Source organism: Pimephales promelas, chromosome 21 (genome assembly GCF_988280905.1).
Source record: "Pimephales promelas chromosome 21, fPimPro1.hap1.1, whole genome shotgun sequence".
Taxonomy (NCBI): Eukaryota; Metazoa; Chordata; class Actinopteri; order Cypriniformes; family Leuciscidae; genus Pimephales; species Pimephales promelas.
Genome location: NC_142789.1, coordinates 17,172,233 through 17,191,907, shown reverse-complemented (window position 1 = coordinate 17,191,907; position 19,675 = coordinate 17,172,233). Strand labels below are relative to the sequence as shown.

General features: G+C 36.5%; 1 long non-coding RNA gene across 4 annotated transcripts in view; it reads right to left on the bottom strand.

Moving 5' to 3' along the window:
* Window positions 1-15,702, bottom strand: part of LOC120480326 (uncharacterized) — a 98,049-nt gene extending 82,347 nt beyond the window's left edge. For all 4 annotated transcript variants that reach the window (XR_005623080.2, XR_016148666.1, XR_016148665.1 and 1 more), the window contains exons 1-2: window positions 15,546-15,702; window positions 13,647-13,732 (exon numbers count right to left, since the gene is read on the bottom strand). This is a non-coding gene — a long non-coding RNA (uncharacterized LOC120480326). The remainder of the gene's footprint in view (window positions 1-13,646; window positions 13,733-15,545) is intronic.
* Window positions 15,703-19,675: the final 3,973 nt, after the last annotated feature.

Sequence of the window (19,675 nt, the reverse complement as noted above, 5' to 3'; positions counted from 1 at the left end):
GAGTTCAATTTCAGCGTTTTCGGGTATGTGTGACAAAGTGGCCAATAAACATATTTCAAGTGTTGCAGTAAATGTGTTGCTCTAAACAACTGTGACATTGGCCTTTTCTTTATTCTTTTGTTTTATAACACTTGCATTTTAGACCCACGTGTGTAAACTTTATAACGCAAAACCTAGGAAATGTTAAAATATGAATTTGTAATAATTGAAAACAAGATATTTTGGAAATTTATGGATCATGAAATCCTCAAATAAATTGATTTCAAAAGGTGAAAAATGGCAAGCATGCATAAAATAACACAGGAAATAAAAACGTGGGGTTTTTTTAGACCCATGTTGTGCATTAGAAGGGGTATCCATAGCTTGCCCATCAAAGGGTTAAGTTATGTATTGTGATTCTGAACAATATACAGTATTTGTATTGCCAGCATTTAAATATTAAAAGTGTTATTTAATTGATTAAATATAAGATTTTGCCCATAAAGGCAATATTCTATTAACCTAAAAGTAAGTACTGTATGTCTCTTGAAGGTGCAGTAAGCGATTTCTGAGAAATGCTGTTGAAAGTGAATCAGACTGAGGTCCAAAACACTTGTAGCTAACCAGCAGTAAGGGGTGTATACACTCATTTGGGGGGAGATGTGTTGCATAGCATGTTCATGAATTTGGGGGCGGAGATATTAAGATAGGGGTGTGGTCCGTGTGTGCAGAAATCGCTTACTGCACCTTTAAATTGTTCATACGAAATACTTGCATTTTCAGTGCCGTTAAATGTGTCAATACATTAATAATGTGCACTCGAATATTCAATTTTTTTTATTATTATTATACTTTTATTCAGCTACGACTTGTTAAACTGAATAAAGGTGACAGTAAAAACATTTATAATTTATTTTAAATTGTATTTTAAACTTTTATAATGTTACAACATATTTAGATTTCAAATAAATGCTGATCTTTTAAACTTTATATTCATCAAAGAATCCAAGGAGGAGTATGGTTTTCCACCTAAATATAAAGCAGCATAACTTTAACCATTTTCAATAGATACTTTTTAGAAATTATCCTGTCAGGTACAGAGTTGGGGCACAAGAATCCCCACCAGCTTCTTTTTGTCTTTCATTTCTGGGTTTTCCCAGCTCAAAAATCTCAATTTAACCTGTTTACGGCAAAGTAGAAAGCAGCACGATAATGCCTCAAGTCGTGATTTGCATTGTTACCTCCACAAGCCATTAATTGAAAAGAACCCAACTGTGCCTCACTAGAAAAAAATGTCTCATTCTCTTTACTACACTTGTAAAGCCAAGCCACTATTGATTTTTTTGTAAAACAGCCATTTATTAAACTCACATGCCCATTCCTACAGAACAGGTTCATGACACGTAACGTGATTTGCACTAAAACGACCTATTGCCTAACTAGCTCTAGCTTGTCATCAAAAACAGGTCAAGCAAACAACATGGTCTGAAGATGAAGAACAAGGCTTAGTGATACAGAGTTTGGCCACATGTTTGCAGCCACTGAATTACTTGTTACAGTTACACACAAAGCTATTACACGCAGCTCTGTACCTATTGATTTTTTAAAACCGATTGAAAGGGTTTGCTATAGGAACAGTTAACAATCACAGTAGCACAAGGACTTGAGAGGCTCTGTTATGCCTTTTGGCGCCTTGAGGGAAAAATAAATAATTGGTGTCGGAATGATTTATTGTGTACAACCACACATGTCTTCTTCCCGTCAGGTTCATCTCATCCCACAGGATGCACTAAATCAAGAATTTCTCTCTGCCCTCATTTGCTCACTTGTTTGAATCCTAATAGATGAGAAAAACAGGTGCAGAAAGGCCGGTGGTGCCAACACAGTGCTTTCCATTGGCTGTCATTTACAGCAGCACCTCTTATTCTTTCATTAGTGCTGTTTGTTAAATTCGACAATATTTTCTTTCGTTATCTAAATCAAACCCGTTTTGTTGCCCTGATTGGGCTTTCACAGACACAGTGAATGATACCTACACCTGTAAACAGTGAATAGCAACTGTGAAAAAAAAACATTGATATTATGCTTCAGTGAATGGACATAAGTAAACATACCCGCTAATAAGGCTCATTAGGGGTGGAAAGGCCCTGTCTGCCTCCATTAAAACCAGAAAAACATACATTTGGGCTGAAACTGCAATTTCAAATCAAGTGTAATTGTGCTATCTCCACAAGTTGAAGAAAAATACAATGTTGATTATTTTCTGACTGCTTAATAGTATTGTATTTGGAGGAAATTGCTAAAGGTGGATCCACGTGGTACAAAGTAACAACCATGGGGTCAAGGTTTGGCTGGTTAGCATGACCCCACGTGTCCCTGCTGAGATGCCATAATGATACAATGTTTTCTTATTGATCCCTCTTCAAAATGTACCATTTTTTCAGATTGTGTGATTTTTATTTTAATGTATAATCTGTACACACTACAGGAGAAAATTCTGTTGGCAGAACAACATACACTCTAAAAAATGCTGGGTTGTTTTAACCCAACTTTGGGTCAAATATGGACTAACCCAGCCGTTGGGTTAAATTTTTACATTACATTTTTAACCCAACATTTCGGGTTTGTCCATATTTGACCCAAAATTGGGTTAAAACAACCCAGCATTTTTTAGAGTGTATGTGCTTTCACAGACAAATGGGAGGTTGTTGGATAGTTTGTGCCCTGTGTCCAACTCTAGAAACCCTCAAACACATCCTGACATTAAGCTACAAAACTAGCCTCACGCAAGGCATAACCAGGTCCTGAAAAGGCTGGCAGCAGCAATTGAGACCAAGGAGATGATAACCAACTCCTGTCCAATGAGCAGAACCAACAGGGCAAGACCGATGTCATTCACCCAGTCTGCCATCCCATTGGAGGATTCAGTTGACGAAGGACACAAAAGGTGTCACAGTTCTGTCACCTCGGTCTGGATTTTCCCATGGGTTTGTGACAGGACTGTGACACACCCGGTTTGTCATGCTTTTATGTCTAGTCTGGTCCTGTTAGCACATGACAGTCTTGTTGTTTCTTGTGCCATGTTTTGTCTTGTCTAATTGTCAACCCCGCCCATCTTGTTGTCTCGTTATTGGTTTATTTCCCCCACCTGTCTGCCTTGTTACCTCTTTTGTTTGTTAGCTCTCTTGTGCCGATTCGTTGTACGTTACGTGTTCCAGTTTGTGTCCTCCCGTTTGTTCCTGGGTTGTAGGGATGGGAAAACGAAGCCTCATGAATCAATACGGCTTTCCCCTGACTGTTCCTGGAAAAGATTCAAAGCTTTGCGAGTGTCAAGAACAGCGCCATCTGGTGCTTATTTGAAATAAAGTAGCCAGAAGCCAGATGAAGCAACCACAACACACTCCATATAGTTTCAATGTTATGTGAACAAATACAAGCCTTCCACATTTCTGTTTGATTTGTCCATTAAATAAATTCCTTTACCCATTAAAGTATGACAATAAAATATAAAATGGGCTTATATGATTCAATAAGATCTGCTAGTAGGCATACTATCTCTATCTCTATCTCTACACAAACACACACATAGTAAATAAGGACATTTAATGTATTGATTAACTTTCAAAGTACAGCACTCTCCTCACAAACCCATCAACCAGACTAAGCCAACAAGGACTCGTTAAGTAAGATCTGGGGTTCGAGCCTGCTGATACCCAAAGCGAAATGCACACGTGATTGGACAGAAAGTGAGGCCTCGTTTGTCATTGATTGATCATGTGACTCCGGGAAACCAACACACCCCGATACAGGGCTTCAATAGAAATTGCGTTGCATTTGCGATACGCACATCGAAGCTTCAGTGTCATTCGTAACATCACTACTGGGTTGCAGTTTTGTACCTTTCCTATTTGGCATCCGAGTAAATCACTCTGCATTTGAATCCACATCTCGTCAACATTATACAGAACTGGGTGCAGATGCAAAACAACAGGACTGGAAGTTTTTGAACCACATCCTCCATAAAACTCATAAAATGGGATTAATTTAGTCAGTCCATAAAAAAAAAAACATCAGCATCAGAGGCAGCAGAAAGATGAAGTCGATGGCTATGGATCAACCAGAAATATCTCTCCTGGGCTCCAAGGTAACTTCCAAGAAATGGGAAAAGATGACTTTGGGACACCAGAATTCATTTTCAAAATTTTCGAAAGCTAGTCGATGAAGCATTAAGGACAAATAGGTCACCATTTGAAAAAGCCCTGCGTATCACCCCTAGCATCAAGGCAATTTCAGAAAATCTGCTCCCTACCTATTGGCACAAAGGATTAGTAACATCATCTCCTGTGATTTTGATCCTAAAAGAGATGCTATTACCATGTGAACGTCACTTATCACAGACTGCTTTCAGTGATAGTGGTGGAAGAGATTACATAGCCTGGTTCTTAAAATATCTCTCACTTTTCATTGTTTTACCCCAAACGCTTGTCTCACCTCATAAACACCTCTTACAGCCTTGCAAGAATGTTAGATTTAAAATTGGAGCTCTTCACACAGAACTTGAAAGCTTTGTCTTTTAAGTTTTTCAGTTGTGATAATGGACTAAATTACCACAATCAGTGATATTTGTTTGGAAAGAAGAAAAAAAGAGAAAGCAAACAAAATAAAATCCTCCCCTCTCGCAGTCCTGATTAAAGCCAAATCTGTACACCCATCTACAACATGTTCTCTCCACACAAAGAAGGATATTATTCCATCTCAATGTGAGACATCTCACGCATTGGTAATGTGATGGCGTCTTGAAGCCATGCCCACAGTGCTGCTCGATTCATCTGGCCTTTGTGATATTCTGTGTTGTCTTTATATTTTTGCTTTTGTATATCTCGATTGATTAATTTAAATTCACAAGCAATCTCACTTTTATGGGTTTTTTTTTCATTCACATCTCAAATTATTCACCTTAAATTGTTTTCCAAATGCTGTTTTTATTTGCATGCTATCAGCGATGGTTGGCTTGCCAGGGAATTAGCATAATGTCCCAACATTTTACTGCTGTGACTCCATGATGTGATGCTGAATTATTTTGTGAAATCCCATGCAGTTGAACGATTAGTTTGGATCCAGCGTTGTAGCAAGAAACTTCATTACAGCAGATTAAAAGCTGCAATATTCTGTTGGCTACCCTGAGACATTAGTAGGGCAAATTCTTTCAAACTAAACAGCACTGATTATAATTTAAGACAGCGTTTTGTTTACCTTCAGTCTTAAAAGGAATAGAAAAGGAAACTTACACTCAAAAAAAAAAAAAAAAAGATTATTCAGCGGTTCTTCAGGGGATCTTTGCGGTGGTCATGGTGCTATATAGCACCACTATCATTTAAAGAACCTGTTAAGCCCAGTTTGGTTCTTCAGTGGTTCTCTGTGGTGGTTAACATGCTCTATGGCACCTCTTATGGTTCTACATAGCACCATATGACAAAGATAAGTGGTTCCCCATATGATTACAAGCCAATGAACCACTTTTAGTGCTATTTAGCACCATTCGTTTTTAGAGTGTATTTATGGTATATTAAAAGTTGTCGATTAATGATGATCATAAGTATAATGTTTTTTTATTATTAAATAATTAATTTGAATAATAATAATAATAGTTAATATGATTATTGTTGTTGTTTTTTGATGTTTGCATATTAGTTAGTACTATTGTAAAACAACAATACTGATTATTAATAAAGATAATAATTATTATACAGTTAATATCGTAAGGACCACCCGTCAGTCCAACAATAGATTCTAATGGCGTGGATGAAGGTATAATACCTGTAGGCCTTTGTCTTTTCAGTGCTCTTGTGAAATTAACTTTATTTATTATAATTTAGTTTCAATTTTACTTTAGCTCCGTGCTTAATCTGCACAGAGTCACACACCTCATGGATCTAATGGAGACAAACTGGCCACTCTGATCATGGTCAGAAGGTGCTGGATTAGCTAATACCTCTTTAGTCGGTTGCCTACAGCTCACTCGTACAAAAAAAAATAAAAAAATATGTAGTTTATTTAGCCACTTTCGTACAACTTCCCAGGTCTTCAGGTGGCGTGGCTACAGTTCACTCATGAGCCTTTCACTCTAAAAAATGCTGGGTTGTTTTAACCCAGTTTTGGGTAAAATATGGACAAACCCAGCCATTGGGTTAAATTTTTTAATTACATTTTTAACCCAACGTTTGGGTTTGTCCATATTTTACCCAATACTGGGTTAAAACAACCCAGCATTTTTTAGAGTGTTATTTTGACCTATCCTGGACACAGATCTGCTCTCTCATCAGCCTCCTCATAATCTACTAGTCATAATAATTTCAGGAGAGTCCAGAATAAATCAAATAAAACATTTTATTTTTCAGGTAAAAATGCATCATGCCATTAGAAGCCAATTCATAAATAATAATAATAATCCATAACATCAATTGCTCAAACATGACTCTTAAAGTAAAAATTGCATACCTGACAGAGACACAGTGGTGTGTGAAACTCAAGATAGCTCTATGTGGGGGTTTTCTGGATACAGTTTACCCAGAATCTGGATCCAGAAATATAACCATCAAGACTGCTCTGCCAATTTCCCAGACCAAAAGGGTTGAACAAATATTTTTAGAGTTGTTTTAGGTCTATTAATGTACCCTAGAGAGTTACACGTGGTTTCGAGGGAGAATTATCAGAAGAATTATCTTGAAGTGACATAACAGAATTCTCTTTTTTTTTCAATCTTTCTCTAAATACCAATGACTGCAATGAAATCAAGACCATTAAGGCTCGTTTGGGGACACTGAGACCTTGGTGCCGTGAAACGGCAAACCGACAGGGAAACCGAACCGTCAGTGCTGCGACCCTCCTCAGAGAGTCGCGCCACTGAGACATTCAACATGATACTAAACATGAAAGGGAATAAACAATAGATTAACATAGATTAACCTAAGACAGTTTTTTTGCTTCAAATGGTCAAATGGACCATTTGAGTTTGACAAGGTCACAGTCCAAGGCTCTGGAGAACAAGTGAAGACTGGAGTGCTCTCCATGGTTCTGAAGAGATAAACTCAACTACTAAGGCAGGAATTTTTAGTGCTTCTGAGCTCGATCTAGTGTGCTATCCAGGGTCCTGAAGTACACGTTCCAAGGCCTAACAGACTCGGACATTAAAAGGCTAATGCAAACCTGTCCTCCACAAAGCCTTTCCATGTAGGAGGGTACATCCACTCCAGAACTGTGCAAACATACCGGATCCCTCTCAGGTAGCTCTCAGATATTTGAACAGATCACTGAAATAAACCAGGTGTGTTTGTTTTCATCCAATGCCAAAATCCACTTGCACTCCTGAAAGGAGAATATGGTCTCCTCTGTTCTCTGCTCTCCCACAAATCCAGTCCCATTGTGTTGCATGTTCTTTATCGTTTCCTGTGTCTTGGCCTATTCTGGCTTTAAGTGAGGGATCAATGAGAAAGAAGCACTGTTCGATTGGATGTTAACGTCTACTGGAGTCAATTAGAGCTGAGACAGCTCTATGCCACCCTGATCCATCTAGGCCTGGCCTGGGGGCAAAACTTTTCTATTTAATCTCCCCTACAGATTTACATTTTACATCAGTCATCATTGTTGCAATGTTTTCATATTAGGAGAGCCTAACAAGCTGAAGTAGATTGAAACAAGTGGGGTGCGGAAGAACGATCACGTTTAGCTTTCACTCTGATTGCATTTGGTTGGGGACATGGAGAGGTCAGAGAGAAAGGTCATTCTTTAGCATGACAAAACTGAGCCAAGTCAAGAAAGATTTCTTGCTTGTGCACTTTAATTTATCTCTAATATTTTCTTGTTATTGGTAATTTATGATGAATTACTGCTGTCTGTTACAAAGTGTATTACTCACAAAGAGAAATATAATAACTAAACCATGTACACACTAATGGTGAGTTCTATTATAGCCAATGAACGGACCTCGGATATGACGTCACGTCCACACTTCAAGCGAATAATGTTTTGCGTGTCCGAGTCGGAGAAAAAAATGGACGCTACCCGGGAAGCTGTTATACTGGTAGCACTGGCCGAGTACCAGGCACTTACATAAAAAAAAATAAAAAATGTTATAATATTATGACTACGCCTTATCAAAACGCAGCCATTTGAAATTGAAAATGTTCACTTTATTTCATGTTTTTCATGTTAATCTTATGTTAGCAACGCTATCGACGTTAGTAATTGCACTCACAACAACCGATTCCCATACTTACAGGGGATGCAGTAATACGAGTGATTATAATCGTCATTTAAAATACCAAAGCGGTTCAAAAACAATGAAAACAATTCATATTTACAAGTCACACAGGGCGCAGCCATCTTGAATACCGAAACGGAATTCTTGCTCATTGTCCTCACGGTTGTCCGACGTCCGAGAGGAGAAATCCGAGGAAAGGGGGCGTGTTGCTAGGCAACGTCTGTTTTCCGATTCGGATCTCCGAGACGGAGAAATAATAGAACGCACCAAAAGCCACATTTTTGAAGAAGAATTTATGGATGAATGTTTTTGATAATATTTTGTTGTTTAAATTGTGTTAAGTTTCAAGATCCCATTAGGGTCACTATTTTTGTTTTGGTGTAGGCCTAAGTAACCCGTAAGTACAGGTAAGACAGTACTATACAACCATTATGTAATGTAAATGCAGTTGATTCAAAGTAAAAACATCAACATCTTCAATTGTTCAGTTGATATATATTTTTTCCATAAGTTGAGCATACTCAAAACAGTATAAGCTGTTTTTTTATGTTTTTTTTTATTTTTTTAAGTGCTACACCTCAGTTTGTTTTCAATTATGAGAACATAATACAGACAGCCAGACAGATAGATAGAATACATACTTGTGACATGCTTAATGTTTTTAAATGCAATTAGCAAAGTACTCATGAGCACAGAAAGCCGCCTCTCTGAGAGCATGTTATCCCGATTTCAGTTCTCTTTCTCAGCTCACATCGCCAAATACACACAAAAATATTTCAAAATGCCTGTCTTGGTGAGTATTCATGTAAACTGAGTCTGTTATGCGTTAAGCGGACTAAACAGTTGAGAAAGTGCCGTGAAACAATACATTGTGTCAGCTCTTAATGTGACAGCAGCCTATTAAACCTGGTTCTGTCTTACAGTTTTTCTCAGTCGTTTCTCAGTCTTTGGTGTAGTTCTTGACTCATCATTAAGATTTTCAAACCAGTAGATGCATTTCTAAAAACAATTAGCAGAAACAGCACCACAAAATGGATTACAAGCAAAAGACAGTAACTTGCTCAAAAATCCTTAGTTCATCTCTCAAAATTAAGTATTGTCAAAGAACATACCAGTGCAATCAGAATGACAAGTCCTTGTGCCATTGTTCACAAACAAGATAGTCAAAATGCTTAGTCATGTTGTCAATATAACAATGTACTCAGTCAGTATTTTCATGTAAACTATGGCAAAGATTTTGATGAAAATTATTGAAAATGCCCAAGACTGCACGTCCTCTGTATGATATGTCTAAATTTCAACAGTATAAATTTACACATTACTCTAAGTGTGATATTGATGCCAAGAGACTGGACAGGATTCACAATGACACTGTTACTGTTGCCCTGTCAACAAATTGCAGTACACTGTCAGTACGATACAATGAAAAAGACAAGACTCTCTCTCTCTCTCTCTCATTTGCAATTTGTTCAAAAGAATAAGAAATTACTTTTATGATTTGCACAAGTGATGATGTGGAGGTTGAAAAGTACTTTTGGGAATTTTAGTTGGGATATGAGAAATGCACCAAAGCAACTGAGAAAAACTGTGTTAACAAAACAACAAAAGACAAAGAGAAATTCACTTCCTCCTTGGCTGAATAATTTTTGAATAACAGTAAAACAGTTTATATTTAATTAATACAGGGAAGACTAAGCAGTGTTGTAATTAAACTACTTTTTATGTAATGTTACTATGTAACTTTTAGAAGTTGTAGGGATACTCTCTTCTCACAAAAATAATGTAAATGATTCAAAATACATTTTTTAAGAAAATACAAAAACAGCCAGTGTTCAAAACTATCTACTTGCCTTAGCTCAATTCAAAGTGGTAAGCTTGTAATAATGTTTTTAATTCCAGTTTTACTGGTGGATTTCTGCGGGAGATTGGAGCATGTCTTTGCGTCATTACGTCACATCTGTAAACATAAAGAAGGAGCATCGGCTAGTAGGCTATATTGTGTGTGAGGATGTTGGAGGTGGAGATTTATAGCCTTTTCTCACAGCACTTGATATAATTAACTTATCAATTTGATGGCGGATCCAGGAAAGTTCAAATGACAATCACCCGCTGTAAAATGCAACCGGACCCATACGCAAACAAGGATATTGTTATAACATTAACAATTTGAGAACAAAGTATAATTTGCATGGTTTTGCATGATATGATAACTTATAAGCGATTTTTAGATTTAATCAGCGAGATTTACTGCAGTGTCGGAAGCAGAACAAAAGTGGATGTTTCTTACTAGTTCAGATGACATTTTCCTGTGAAAATTCTTATGTTGGTCATACTTCCAAACAGAATAATCTGTGATTCTAATTGACAGTATCCACACCGGCATGGCGGCAGACAGCCACACACTCCCCTCAAACATTGTGTTCATCCACACTGTGCCGTGTCGAAGTACAACTCACGTAAAGTTGATAATTCCACGAATGACAGCAATTGCAGATTTCATTTTCAAACAGAGATGACGACAGCAGCTTTTAATATAATTTACATTTATTTTACACACTTAAAGCATTATTAAATAGCATATCACATTATTTAACGAGTTAGATACAGATATTTCATTCTCTGTGAATTTCATTAGATAAATTAGGTTACACTTTATTTCGATAGTCACTTTAGACATTCTACTAACTATAAGTAACTTTTCAACTACATGTCAACTAAGTGTCATTAGAGGCTGTAGTAGACTGTCAGTAGACTGTTAGGTTAGGGTTAGGTGTTAGGGTTCAGGTTAGGAGAACAAGTTGACTTAGTTGCTAAGTTACTTACAGTCAGTTGAATATCTGTTGGGGGACAAAAAAATAAAGTGTTAGCTGATATTAAGCAGACAGTCCACTAATCCTCTAATGATAGTTAGTTGACATGTAGCGGCAAAGTTACTTATAGTTAGTTGAATGTCTAAAGTGGACTATCAAAATAAAGTGTTACCGATAAATTATTTTGTGAAATTAAAAAAATATATATATTATTTTAATTATTATTTTATAATTTTAAATGATATTGTGGTGTACTGTCAAGTTCTTTAACTGATCTTTCAAAACTAAAGACTGCCCATTAAAAAGAATATAGGTCAGAAGTTTATTTACCCATCGGAAATCCGATGAACTCAACCATTGGAAAAATATTTATTACTGAATGCTTGCACAGTCAAATTGAAGAGCAAAATAAAAAATCTTCCCCGCTTTAGAACAATGCAAAAAATCTAAATATAGCAAAACACATGAATATGCAAGACTGGTGGTACGCTTTTAATTGTCTGAGTGGATGACTAATTTACAAATGAGAATCCTTGCTTTTGTTTTGGTTTATTTCAGAAACTAGGATGCTGTACCAGATAAAGTGTGTGGCAGGAATATTCATCCATAGAAAGCTAATAAGTTGTAACATAAGGAAAAGTTAATTGAACAATTAATCAAAGCTTAGCATGTCCATTACGTTTATTGGAACAGGATGATTCATTGGGGCTGCCAGCTAATTTAGTTTCAAATTATCTAATTCTGATTTACTTCAGAAACGTAATAAGCGTTGATGGTTTAAATTACGTACCAAACAATTTTACTAATTATTAAAAAAGCACAATTCCTCACAGAGACATCTGTGAAGCTTTGCTCCAAATAATCAATTCAAACGAGTTGTGCCAGCAATTTTACAGTTTTGTGCTTTCTAAGCATAAACAATTCATAAGAGCACAACAAATGTCAACTGCCAAAATATGCTCTTAGAAATGAAGATATACACATCTGCTGTCTGGATCCTGCTGTCCCAAACAAATATCACCTCTCAGCTACTAATATTCATGAAACATGATGCCATATCTATCTAGAAACATATGGAGGGGCTGAATGTAACAGAACAGACGTTGTAGATGGACTGACACTCCAAGTCACAAACAGGCCTGAGATAGTTCATTTTCTCGGTAAATGTATCGTTCCTCAATTCATCTCTGACACGTACATTGCTTTTGAGCCAGATCCTTTGAAGACTTTGGCTTAGTTGGTGTTCTGTGCTCCGATGTTAAATGACCTTTGAAACAATTTGATTATGATGTTCTGCTGACAGGCTCAGATTTTTCATGGGAGGGAACACTGTAATGGATCCAAGAAGCGGCTTAGAAGAGGAGGAAGAGGGAGGCAGGGAGCGAGGGAGGTGGGCAGAGGAGGAGACACAGGAAAACAAGGCGACAAATGCCAAGAGGATATGGAGGGATTAAGAGAAAGATGGATGAATGACCATTTTCACATTGCACATTTTATTCAAATTAAGCTCCATATTCTGATCAATACGTTATGTCAATAATCAGTGCTGTCAAACCGATTAACCACACACAAATATATTATATAAACACAAACTTGTATGTTAGATGCAATTAATCGATCTGACAGCAATAATATATACAGTATATTAGTGTTAACACGAATACTGAATACAGATATACCATTCCTAAATAAAATTGGCCTGATATGGTTATGGGAAGGTTATTGCCACATTTAAATAATTATCCAATTTATCTAATTGTTTGTGTGCTTGTAAAAATGATGAATAGGAAAAAAAAGACAGGCCAGTGTAAGACGAAACAGGAAGAACTGGGAAAAAGGGCTACTCCCTGAGGAAACAATTAAAGGAAACTACCATTTGAACTATCTTGCTATATTACCATCCCCATTCGAGACACGATCACACTTGAGTTGATCACAATTTACACACCATTCCCTTCGCACATCCCTACCTGAATTCACCCAAAAACCTATATGGTTTAATATGAACAAATATCATACAGTATTATACATATCATTTGAAATTTCTCAGTGCAACTGGTACAAAGGTCTCATTCCCACAGAAGTAAACCAAAAAGAAAATAAGGTGTGGAGACTTTGAAGATATCTTGTTAACTGCTGAGGGTGTGCCTCCATGTAAATCAACTTCTTTCCGCAGTAAGTCTGGGACGGTAATTAATGCAAATTCCCACTGTGAACTCTGTTTACATTTGAAAAGAGGTTTCTGCCTTGGTCTGGGGAGATGCTGAAGAAGGGTCACGGAGATTCTGTAACCCAGACTAGCCTGTGATGTGAAGCGTAAGCAAAACAGTTCTCATCATGTATATTTCATAATGTCAAGGAGGTTTGCATCGTCTCTCTTTATTCCAGAGCATTTGATGTTTTGTATCTATTATCTTTGAACGGATTGTGAAATTGGCATGATACATTTACAGTACCTGACTTAATAAATTGTAAACATTTGATTTTATTACAACTGACTCTAAAATTGTTTTCCCAAGTAGATTAACTGGATTCGTATGTTCCCGCAAGTTTAAACATATATGTGACTGATCTCAGGTATATACAGTAGCAATTACCTCTGTTTGATGATCAAAACTGATGAGATTGCGATCATGAGACCCGCGGAAGAAAAGAGGACCTCTGAGCGACATAGCTTCCAAATCTGAGCGGGTAAAATCAAATGAAATAACAAGTTAATACATGAAAAAAAAAATATTTCATTTAATCAAATTACTTTGCCACAATTTACTGTCACAATTTTCCAAATTACTTTGGAAAACCCAACACGATCTCATGAAAGTGCGTATCTATACCACAAATTTAATTTCTCATGCTATTTATACAGCAAAAATGTTTTGTTTTGTTTTTTGCGTGCATATGCTATGCAATGTAAATCTATTGGGTAGGATTAGGGGTGTGGAGTGTATGCATATTACACACGAAAACTGCGTATCAAATAGCTACACACAAAATTATTTTGGCACTACAAATTAAATTTGTGTTATAGAAACGCACTTTCATGAGATCGGGCTGGAAAAACCTCCATTGGGCTGACTGAGTTGGGCTTACAAGAGAGAAGAAAGACGGGTAAAGAAGAAACAAAGAGACTTCCTTAGGAGCATGCCATGAGGAGCAACAGAAGGTAATGAAAAGCTCAGGGGAAAATAGACGGCCAGCATAGGCTAAATAGGGATTACCACTTGACTTTTCCATAATTGATCAGTTTGTTCAGACAAGGAGTGAGTATGGATTTCCTCATTATGCAAGCTAATTGACCTTTTTATCCTGATATATTTTGGATGCCACATACATATAAATATATACTTGGCAGGGATTGATATCAACTCTTTTTTGCTCACCAGCCACTGTGGAAAGCAGTTTTACAAAGTTAATAGCCACTAAACATTTTAACTGTCCATTTACACTTTCACAATTTTGACACTGATACTGTAAGAGTGAGGCTCTGTGACTATACTAGAGACTCTTATTTTGTAAAAAAGGACTCTTATTCTGACACTGGATTGAGATATACATGCAGACATACACTTTTCATTATAACTTCATAAAACATTATCTGTTTTGCGCAAATTTGAACACCAGTTAAAAGGGTGGTTGATTATGATTTCACTTTTCTAACTTTAGTTAGTGTCTAATGTTGCTGTTTGAGCATAAACAACATCTGCAAAGTTACAACGCTTAAAGTTCAAAGCAAAGGAAGATTTGCTTTTAAAGAAATTGTTTTTTAGGACTACAACAAACGGATGGTAGGGACTACACAAGCTTCATCACGGGTTAGTGACATCACTAACCCTAAAATTGAAATTTAAACCACACCCTTGGGAACACAGTCCATGTTGAGAAGAGGAAGAGCTGTTGTAGTTAAGCACATTTGTGAGTCAGAAAAAAAAAAAATAAATTGTGAGTCAGCTCAAACTATGTGCTGATTTCACGCAGCAGTCATTTTGAAATGGCTCCAGTGGGAAGAAAACCGGAAGTGTCGCTTTAAATCATAGGAGAGTCGCGAATGCGATGGCGTATTGTTGTTTTTAATGTAGAAATTTGTTATTCTAAAAATGTACATACTTTTCTTTCATAGTTTAGACTATATACCATGACATTTATAAATTTATAACTACATTTTTAAATATATATTCAAAACATTAAAAAAGAAGCAGGAACGAACTATATACATATTGGATATTAACATCTAATAGTTTAAATCGCAGCAGCAGCTTCGGGTTGGTAAGTTAGTCCAAGACATTGTTGTCTATCTGTACTTCCGGGATTCTTCCCACCAGAGCCTTGCTTTCGATTTGAAAATGGCAGCTGCGTGAAATCAGCGCATCCATCTTTTCACATGCAATAGAAAGTCACTCTGTGTGTGCATCTCACAACAGTTCCTATACAAGCGATTTAAAGATTATCCTGACAGAATATGCTAATTGAAGATAGTTAACGCCACATCAGCAACTAACCATTCAGAGATGTCCTGTTGCATTCAACATGTTGTCACTTCTTCTTTGTCTCTCCATCTTTGTCTGACTCCGGTTTAAACATAAAAGGCAGAACAGTTTCTGAGATTTTAGCGTGTGTTTACGTAATCGGAGTTGCACTCTTGAACACACTCTTGAAGCTCCGCCCACTGTGTCGGGAGCTGCAGCTCATTTGCATTTAAAAGGCCAGACACAAAACAAATTTAATATGCTATATAATAATATCTGTTGGGTATTTTAAGCTAAAACTTCACATACACACTCTGGGGACATCAGATATGTATTTTATATTATTATCTTGTGGATTGTTATTAAATATTGTGTGCTAACGACATCTGCTTCTTCAGTCTGTTCCTGCACACTGTGCTGACAATAGACATGGTGTATGTGGAATTATTTGTATTCAATTTTTTTAATTTCTTTTTTAGGAACTTTTTAATCTCTTTATGGATTATATTCATTTATTGCTATTCAATCATCATTAATCGTGATATTCCTTATGTATCATTATTATTCTTATTGTTATTGATTTTCTTAATTCATATATTTTCTACTATATGCTGATATGTTTTATTATTTCCAAGATCTTTTGTTTCTCTTCTGTTCTGTAGCTGTTTTTGTGCTGTATATTAAAATATATTTCTTTTTCATCTCTGAAGACATGATAATAATGTAAGATCTGCGATATTCTCGTAAGGGTGTCAAAACCACACTTCATCTCTCTCTTTTTTTTTTTTTTTTAAATCTTTGCAAGGTAGTATTTGACCAGTCACGCCACCCTGCCGAGATACCAACTTTGACATAAGTCTGTTTGACCGTTTCTAAAGTCTTTTTAAAAAAAAAAAAAAAAAAAAAAATCAAGTACAGTACAGGTTGCACCAACTGCAGAACTTCAAGTAGGAGTCCTAGTTCCGATTATTTGCTGAAAACAAGATTACAGTAGAACTACTGTATGCACTTAGCAAAGATAACAAATTTCAAATCACATACATGCCATGGAGATGTTAAAGAAGAGCTTTTTTTCCAGGTATTTAGTCTCTAGGTACTAAGGTGGATACTGTGCCATGGCAAAAGACAGCTGGCAAAGATCCTGGTAGTCTCTTTCCTCTGAAATCAGCTTTTACCTGGTCTCTGTCTATAACATCCACACTCCAGAACACACTCTCAACTGAATAGCACACTATTGAAGAGAATGAAGGCCAGCATACACAAAGAGATTTCAAATGTCATTCATGGGTCTGGCCCTCTGTGTTTAACACGCTGCCTGTCTCGCCTTATTCTCCCTATTCCATTTGAATCCACTCCCACGTCCTATATAAAAGAGAGATGCTTAGACATAACTTGCACTTTTGGCATTTGTTCAGTGCACACTGTAATTGTGTCAAAAACTGGCGAGGATTCAAAGGCAAACTTTACCGCGTCGTCTTAGGAGAAACGGGTAGACAAAGGCATAACTGTGACATCACTGCTCAAGTTCATGCCAGGTTTTATCTGTTTCAATGCAATAAACGTTACCAAGGAAACCAATGTGGTTACCCTGGGAAAAGGGTATTATCAGCCTGTCAATCAAACTGATAAAAATGTCTTTTTGGCTTTAGACAGACCTTTACTTTTAAGTTATTGGAATTAGTATCAGCCAGACATGTTACACAGCCATGGCACTTGTTTTTTTGGATGTCTATGTTAGCAGCAGCATGAAAACTGAGCCGTTGCAGAGTTTCCAGAACAGGGAGAGGTATCTTTACCGTCTACCGACTGAAACTGAGCCGTTCCCGACCATTGATTTTAGCTAGGTGTCCCTCACAAACTGCAAAGTGTCACTTTATACAAATACAACTGAAGTGACAGGCATCTAATAGGAGGTGAGGTAATCTTCCAATGCTAGCGATCTGAATGTTGGCTGTTGCATCTGAAGAATTATGACCGGAAACATCACAATCCTCGACTATTATTATATGATCTCAGTTTAGATGTGAATGTGCATGTGTGAATTAAAGTTGAATATAACATGCTGCTAGCAGCTACATTGGCCGCATGATCAATTCCTCATTATTTCATAACCGTGTTCATAGTTGGCCTTTCTGGAGAGTGGCGATCAATAGCAACAGGATTATTTTACATGGTAACATTGATTATTTCTGACATTCTCTAATTTAATATCAAATAAGACAGAATATTGGCCAGGCAGCAAAGAGCCTCGGGTCTATTGAACTTGCCTAATGTGCAAGGCATACACAAAAATGGTCACACATTCTTGTTTTAATTGCTTTGGTGCACATGGAAATATTGCAAAAGTTGCAAATTGCTTATTGCCTGAGAGAATGTGAGCACTTGGGCTGTGTTCAGATTCCAGTACAGCCAAGATCTAGCTGTTGACATGAAACACATTTTTTTTTTTTTTTTTTTTTTTTTTTTTTGTGGTTCGGCTCTATTTTTTCCTTTCATCCACCTACCTCCCTCAAATATTTTATTTGTGCTCCAGATTTCCTATTTCACATTTATCTCATTTTGCACTGTGCTTGTAGTTTATCACACTATAAATGAAAAATAACATGTGATAAGTACAGTTCATGGATTATTCATCTAGAGTATACTAAAGATGTTCAAGAAAGAAAAAAAGGTGGGTTTTGAAAGAGTGGATTTTGAAATTGCGCCCTGAATGCAGAATAATGCAGTGAACTCTTAAAGGGATAGTTTACTTTGAAATGAATTTTTGATATGTTTTAGTTTACCTCAAGGGCATCCAAGATGAACGATTTATAAATATATATATATATATAAAACGATTTAAATACTGTTCGTTTTCACACACAAACCGCTCGTTTCGTGCCTTAGGCCATCAATGTGTACTTACACTTACGAGTCATTAAATCATGTTTAATTTTGACTTCTCTGTGCATGCTTTTTGGTGGACCCCCTTAGCCTCCAGTGTATGACTGATAGACAACAACGGTTTGACTGAAAAATGTCAAAATTGAAAATACTGTGGAAACAAAGACACCTACATGTGCCCTTGAGGTAAGCTAAAACATGTCAAAAATTAATTTCAAAGTGAACTATCCCTTTAAGTCCAGACAGATACGATACTATATGATTCTACATCAATGCAAAATTAATAATACTTTTGTTTATGAAGCTGACAAATATAAGTGCCAAAATCTGTCACACTTGAATTGCGACATTTCAGAAAAATGACTATGTGTGAAGACTCAGGTCACATCCGAAGAGGCATAAAACCACAACAGTACACAGACTAATGTATTTGACACGGAATAAATGCATCCACAGTAATCACATTTAGGAGACACTGTGTTGATTGTTGTAAACAGTGCCTGAAAACCAGATGGACTGATTATTATTATTTCACTCATCCTTTTAAATGGGTGGATCAGAGAGATAACACATATCAGCATGGCTTTTATGCAGTTTTGAATCTGTACATACACAATGCAAATAATATGCTATACTGCATGTTTTAATGCAAAACATGTTGTATATAAATGGAGATGATTCAAGGATCTTTTTGTAAATCATGACACCTGGAATCAAAATTTAAGAGGCAAATGAGTGGCTAGCATAACCCCTAATCCACACGGCTCCAAAAGATTCGGGATTCTATCCACCATTTCTTTACTTCAGCTGATGAGAATTTTGAGTAAAGATATTTTAAATATCATGAACATTGTTTATTGAAACTAAATTGCAAAATTGTCTCTTTCTGATGTGTTATAAGACATGTTACATGCAAATCCTAATTTTAAAATAGTTTTTTTTTCTGAACCCAAAAGAATATGTTTTGAAGAATGTTGGTAACCAAACAATTAATGATCCCAATAGACTTTCCAATAGTCTATATGGGGTCCTATGAGAACCAGAAACCTTTTGGTCACCAACATTCTTCTTGTTTATCTTTGGGTTGTCTTAAGCTAACAGGATGTCAATTAACCAAGCAAGTGTTAATGCAAGTGTCGTTTTTCATTATAGGCAAGTGGCAGTTTTCATTGGGGTATTAGGTTACCTTGATTTAATTTAACTGAATTCACGACTTTCTCTGGAGCCTGCACAAACATGTCATTAAATATGCATTGCGATGACATTACTATTATTATTTT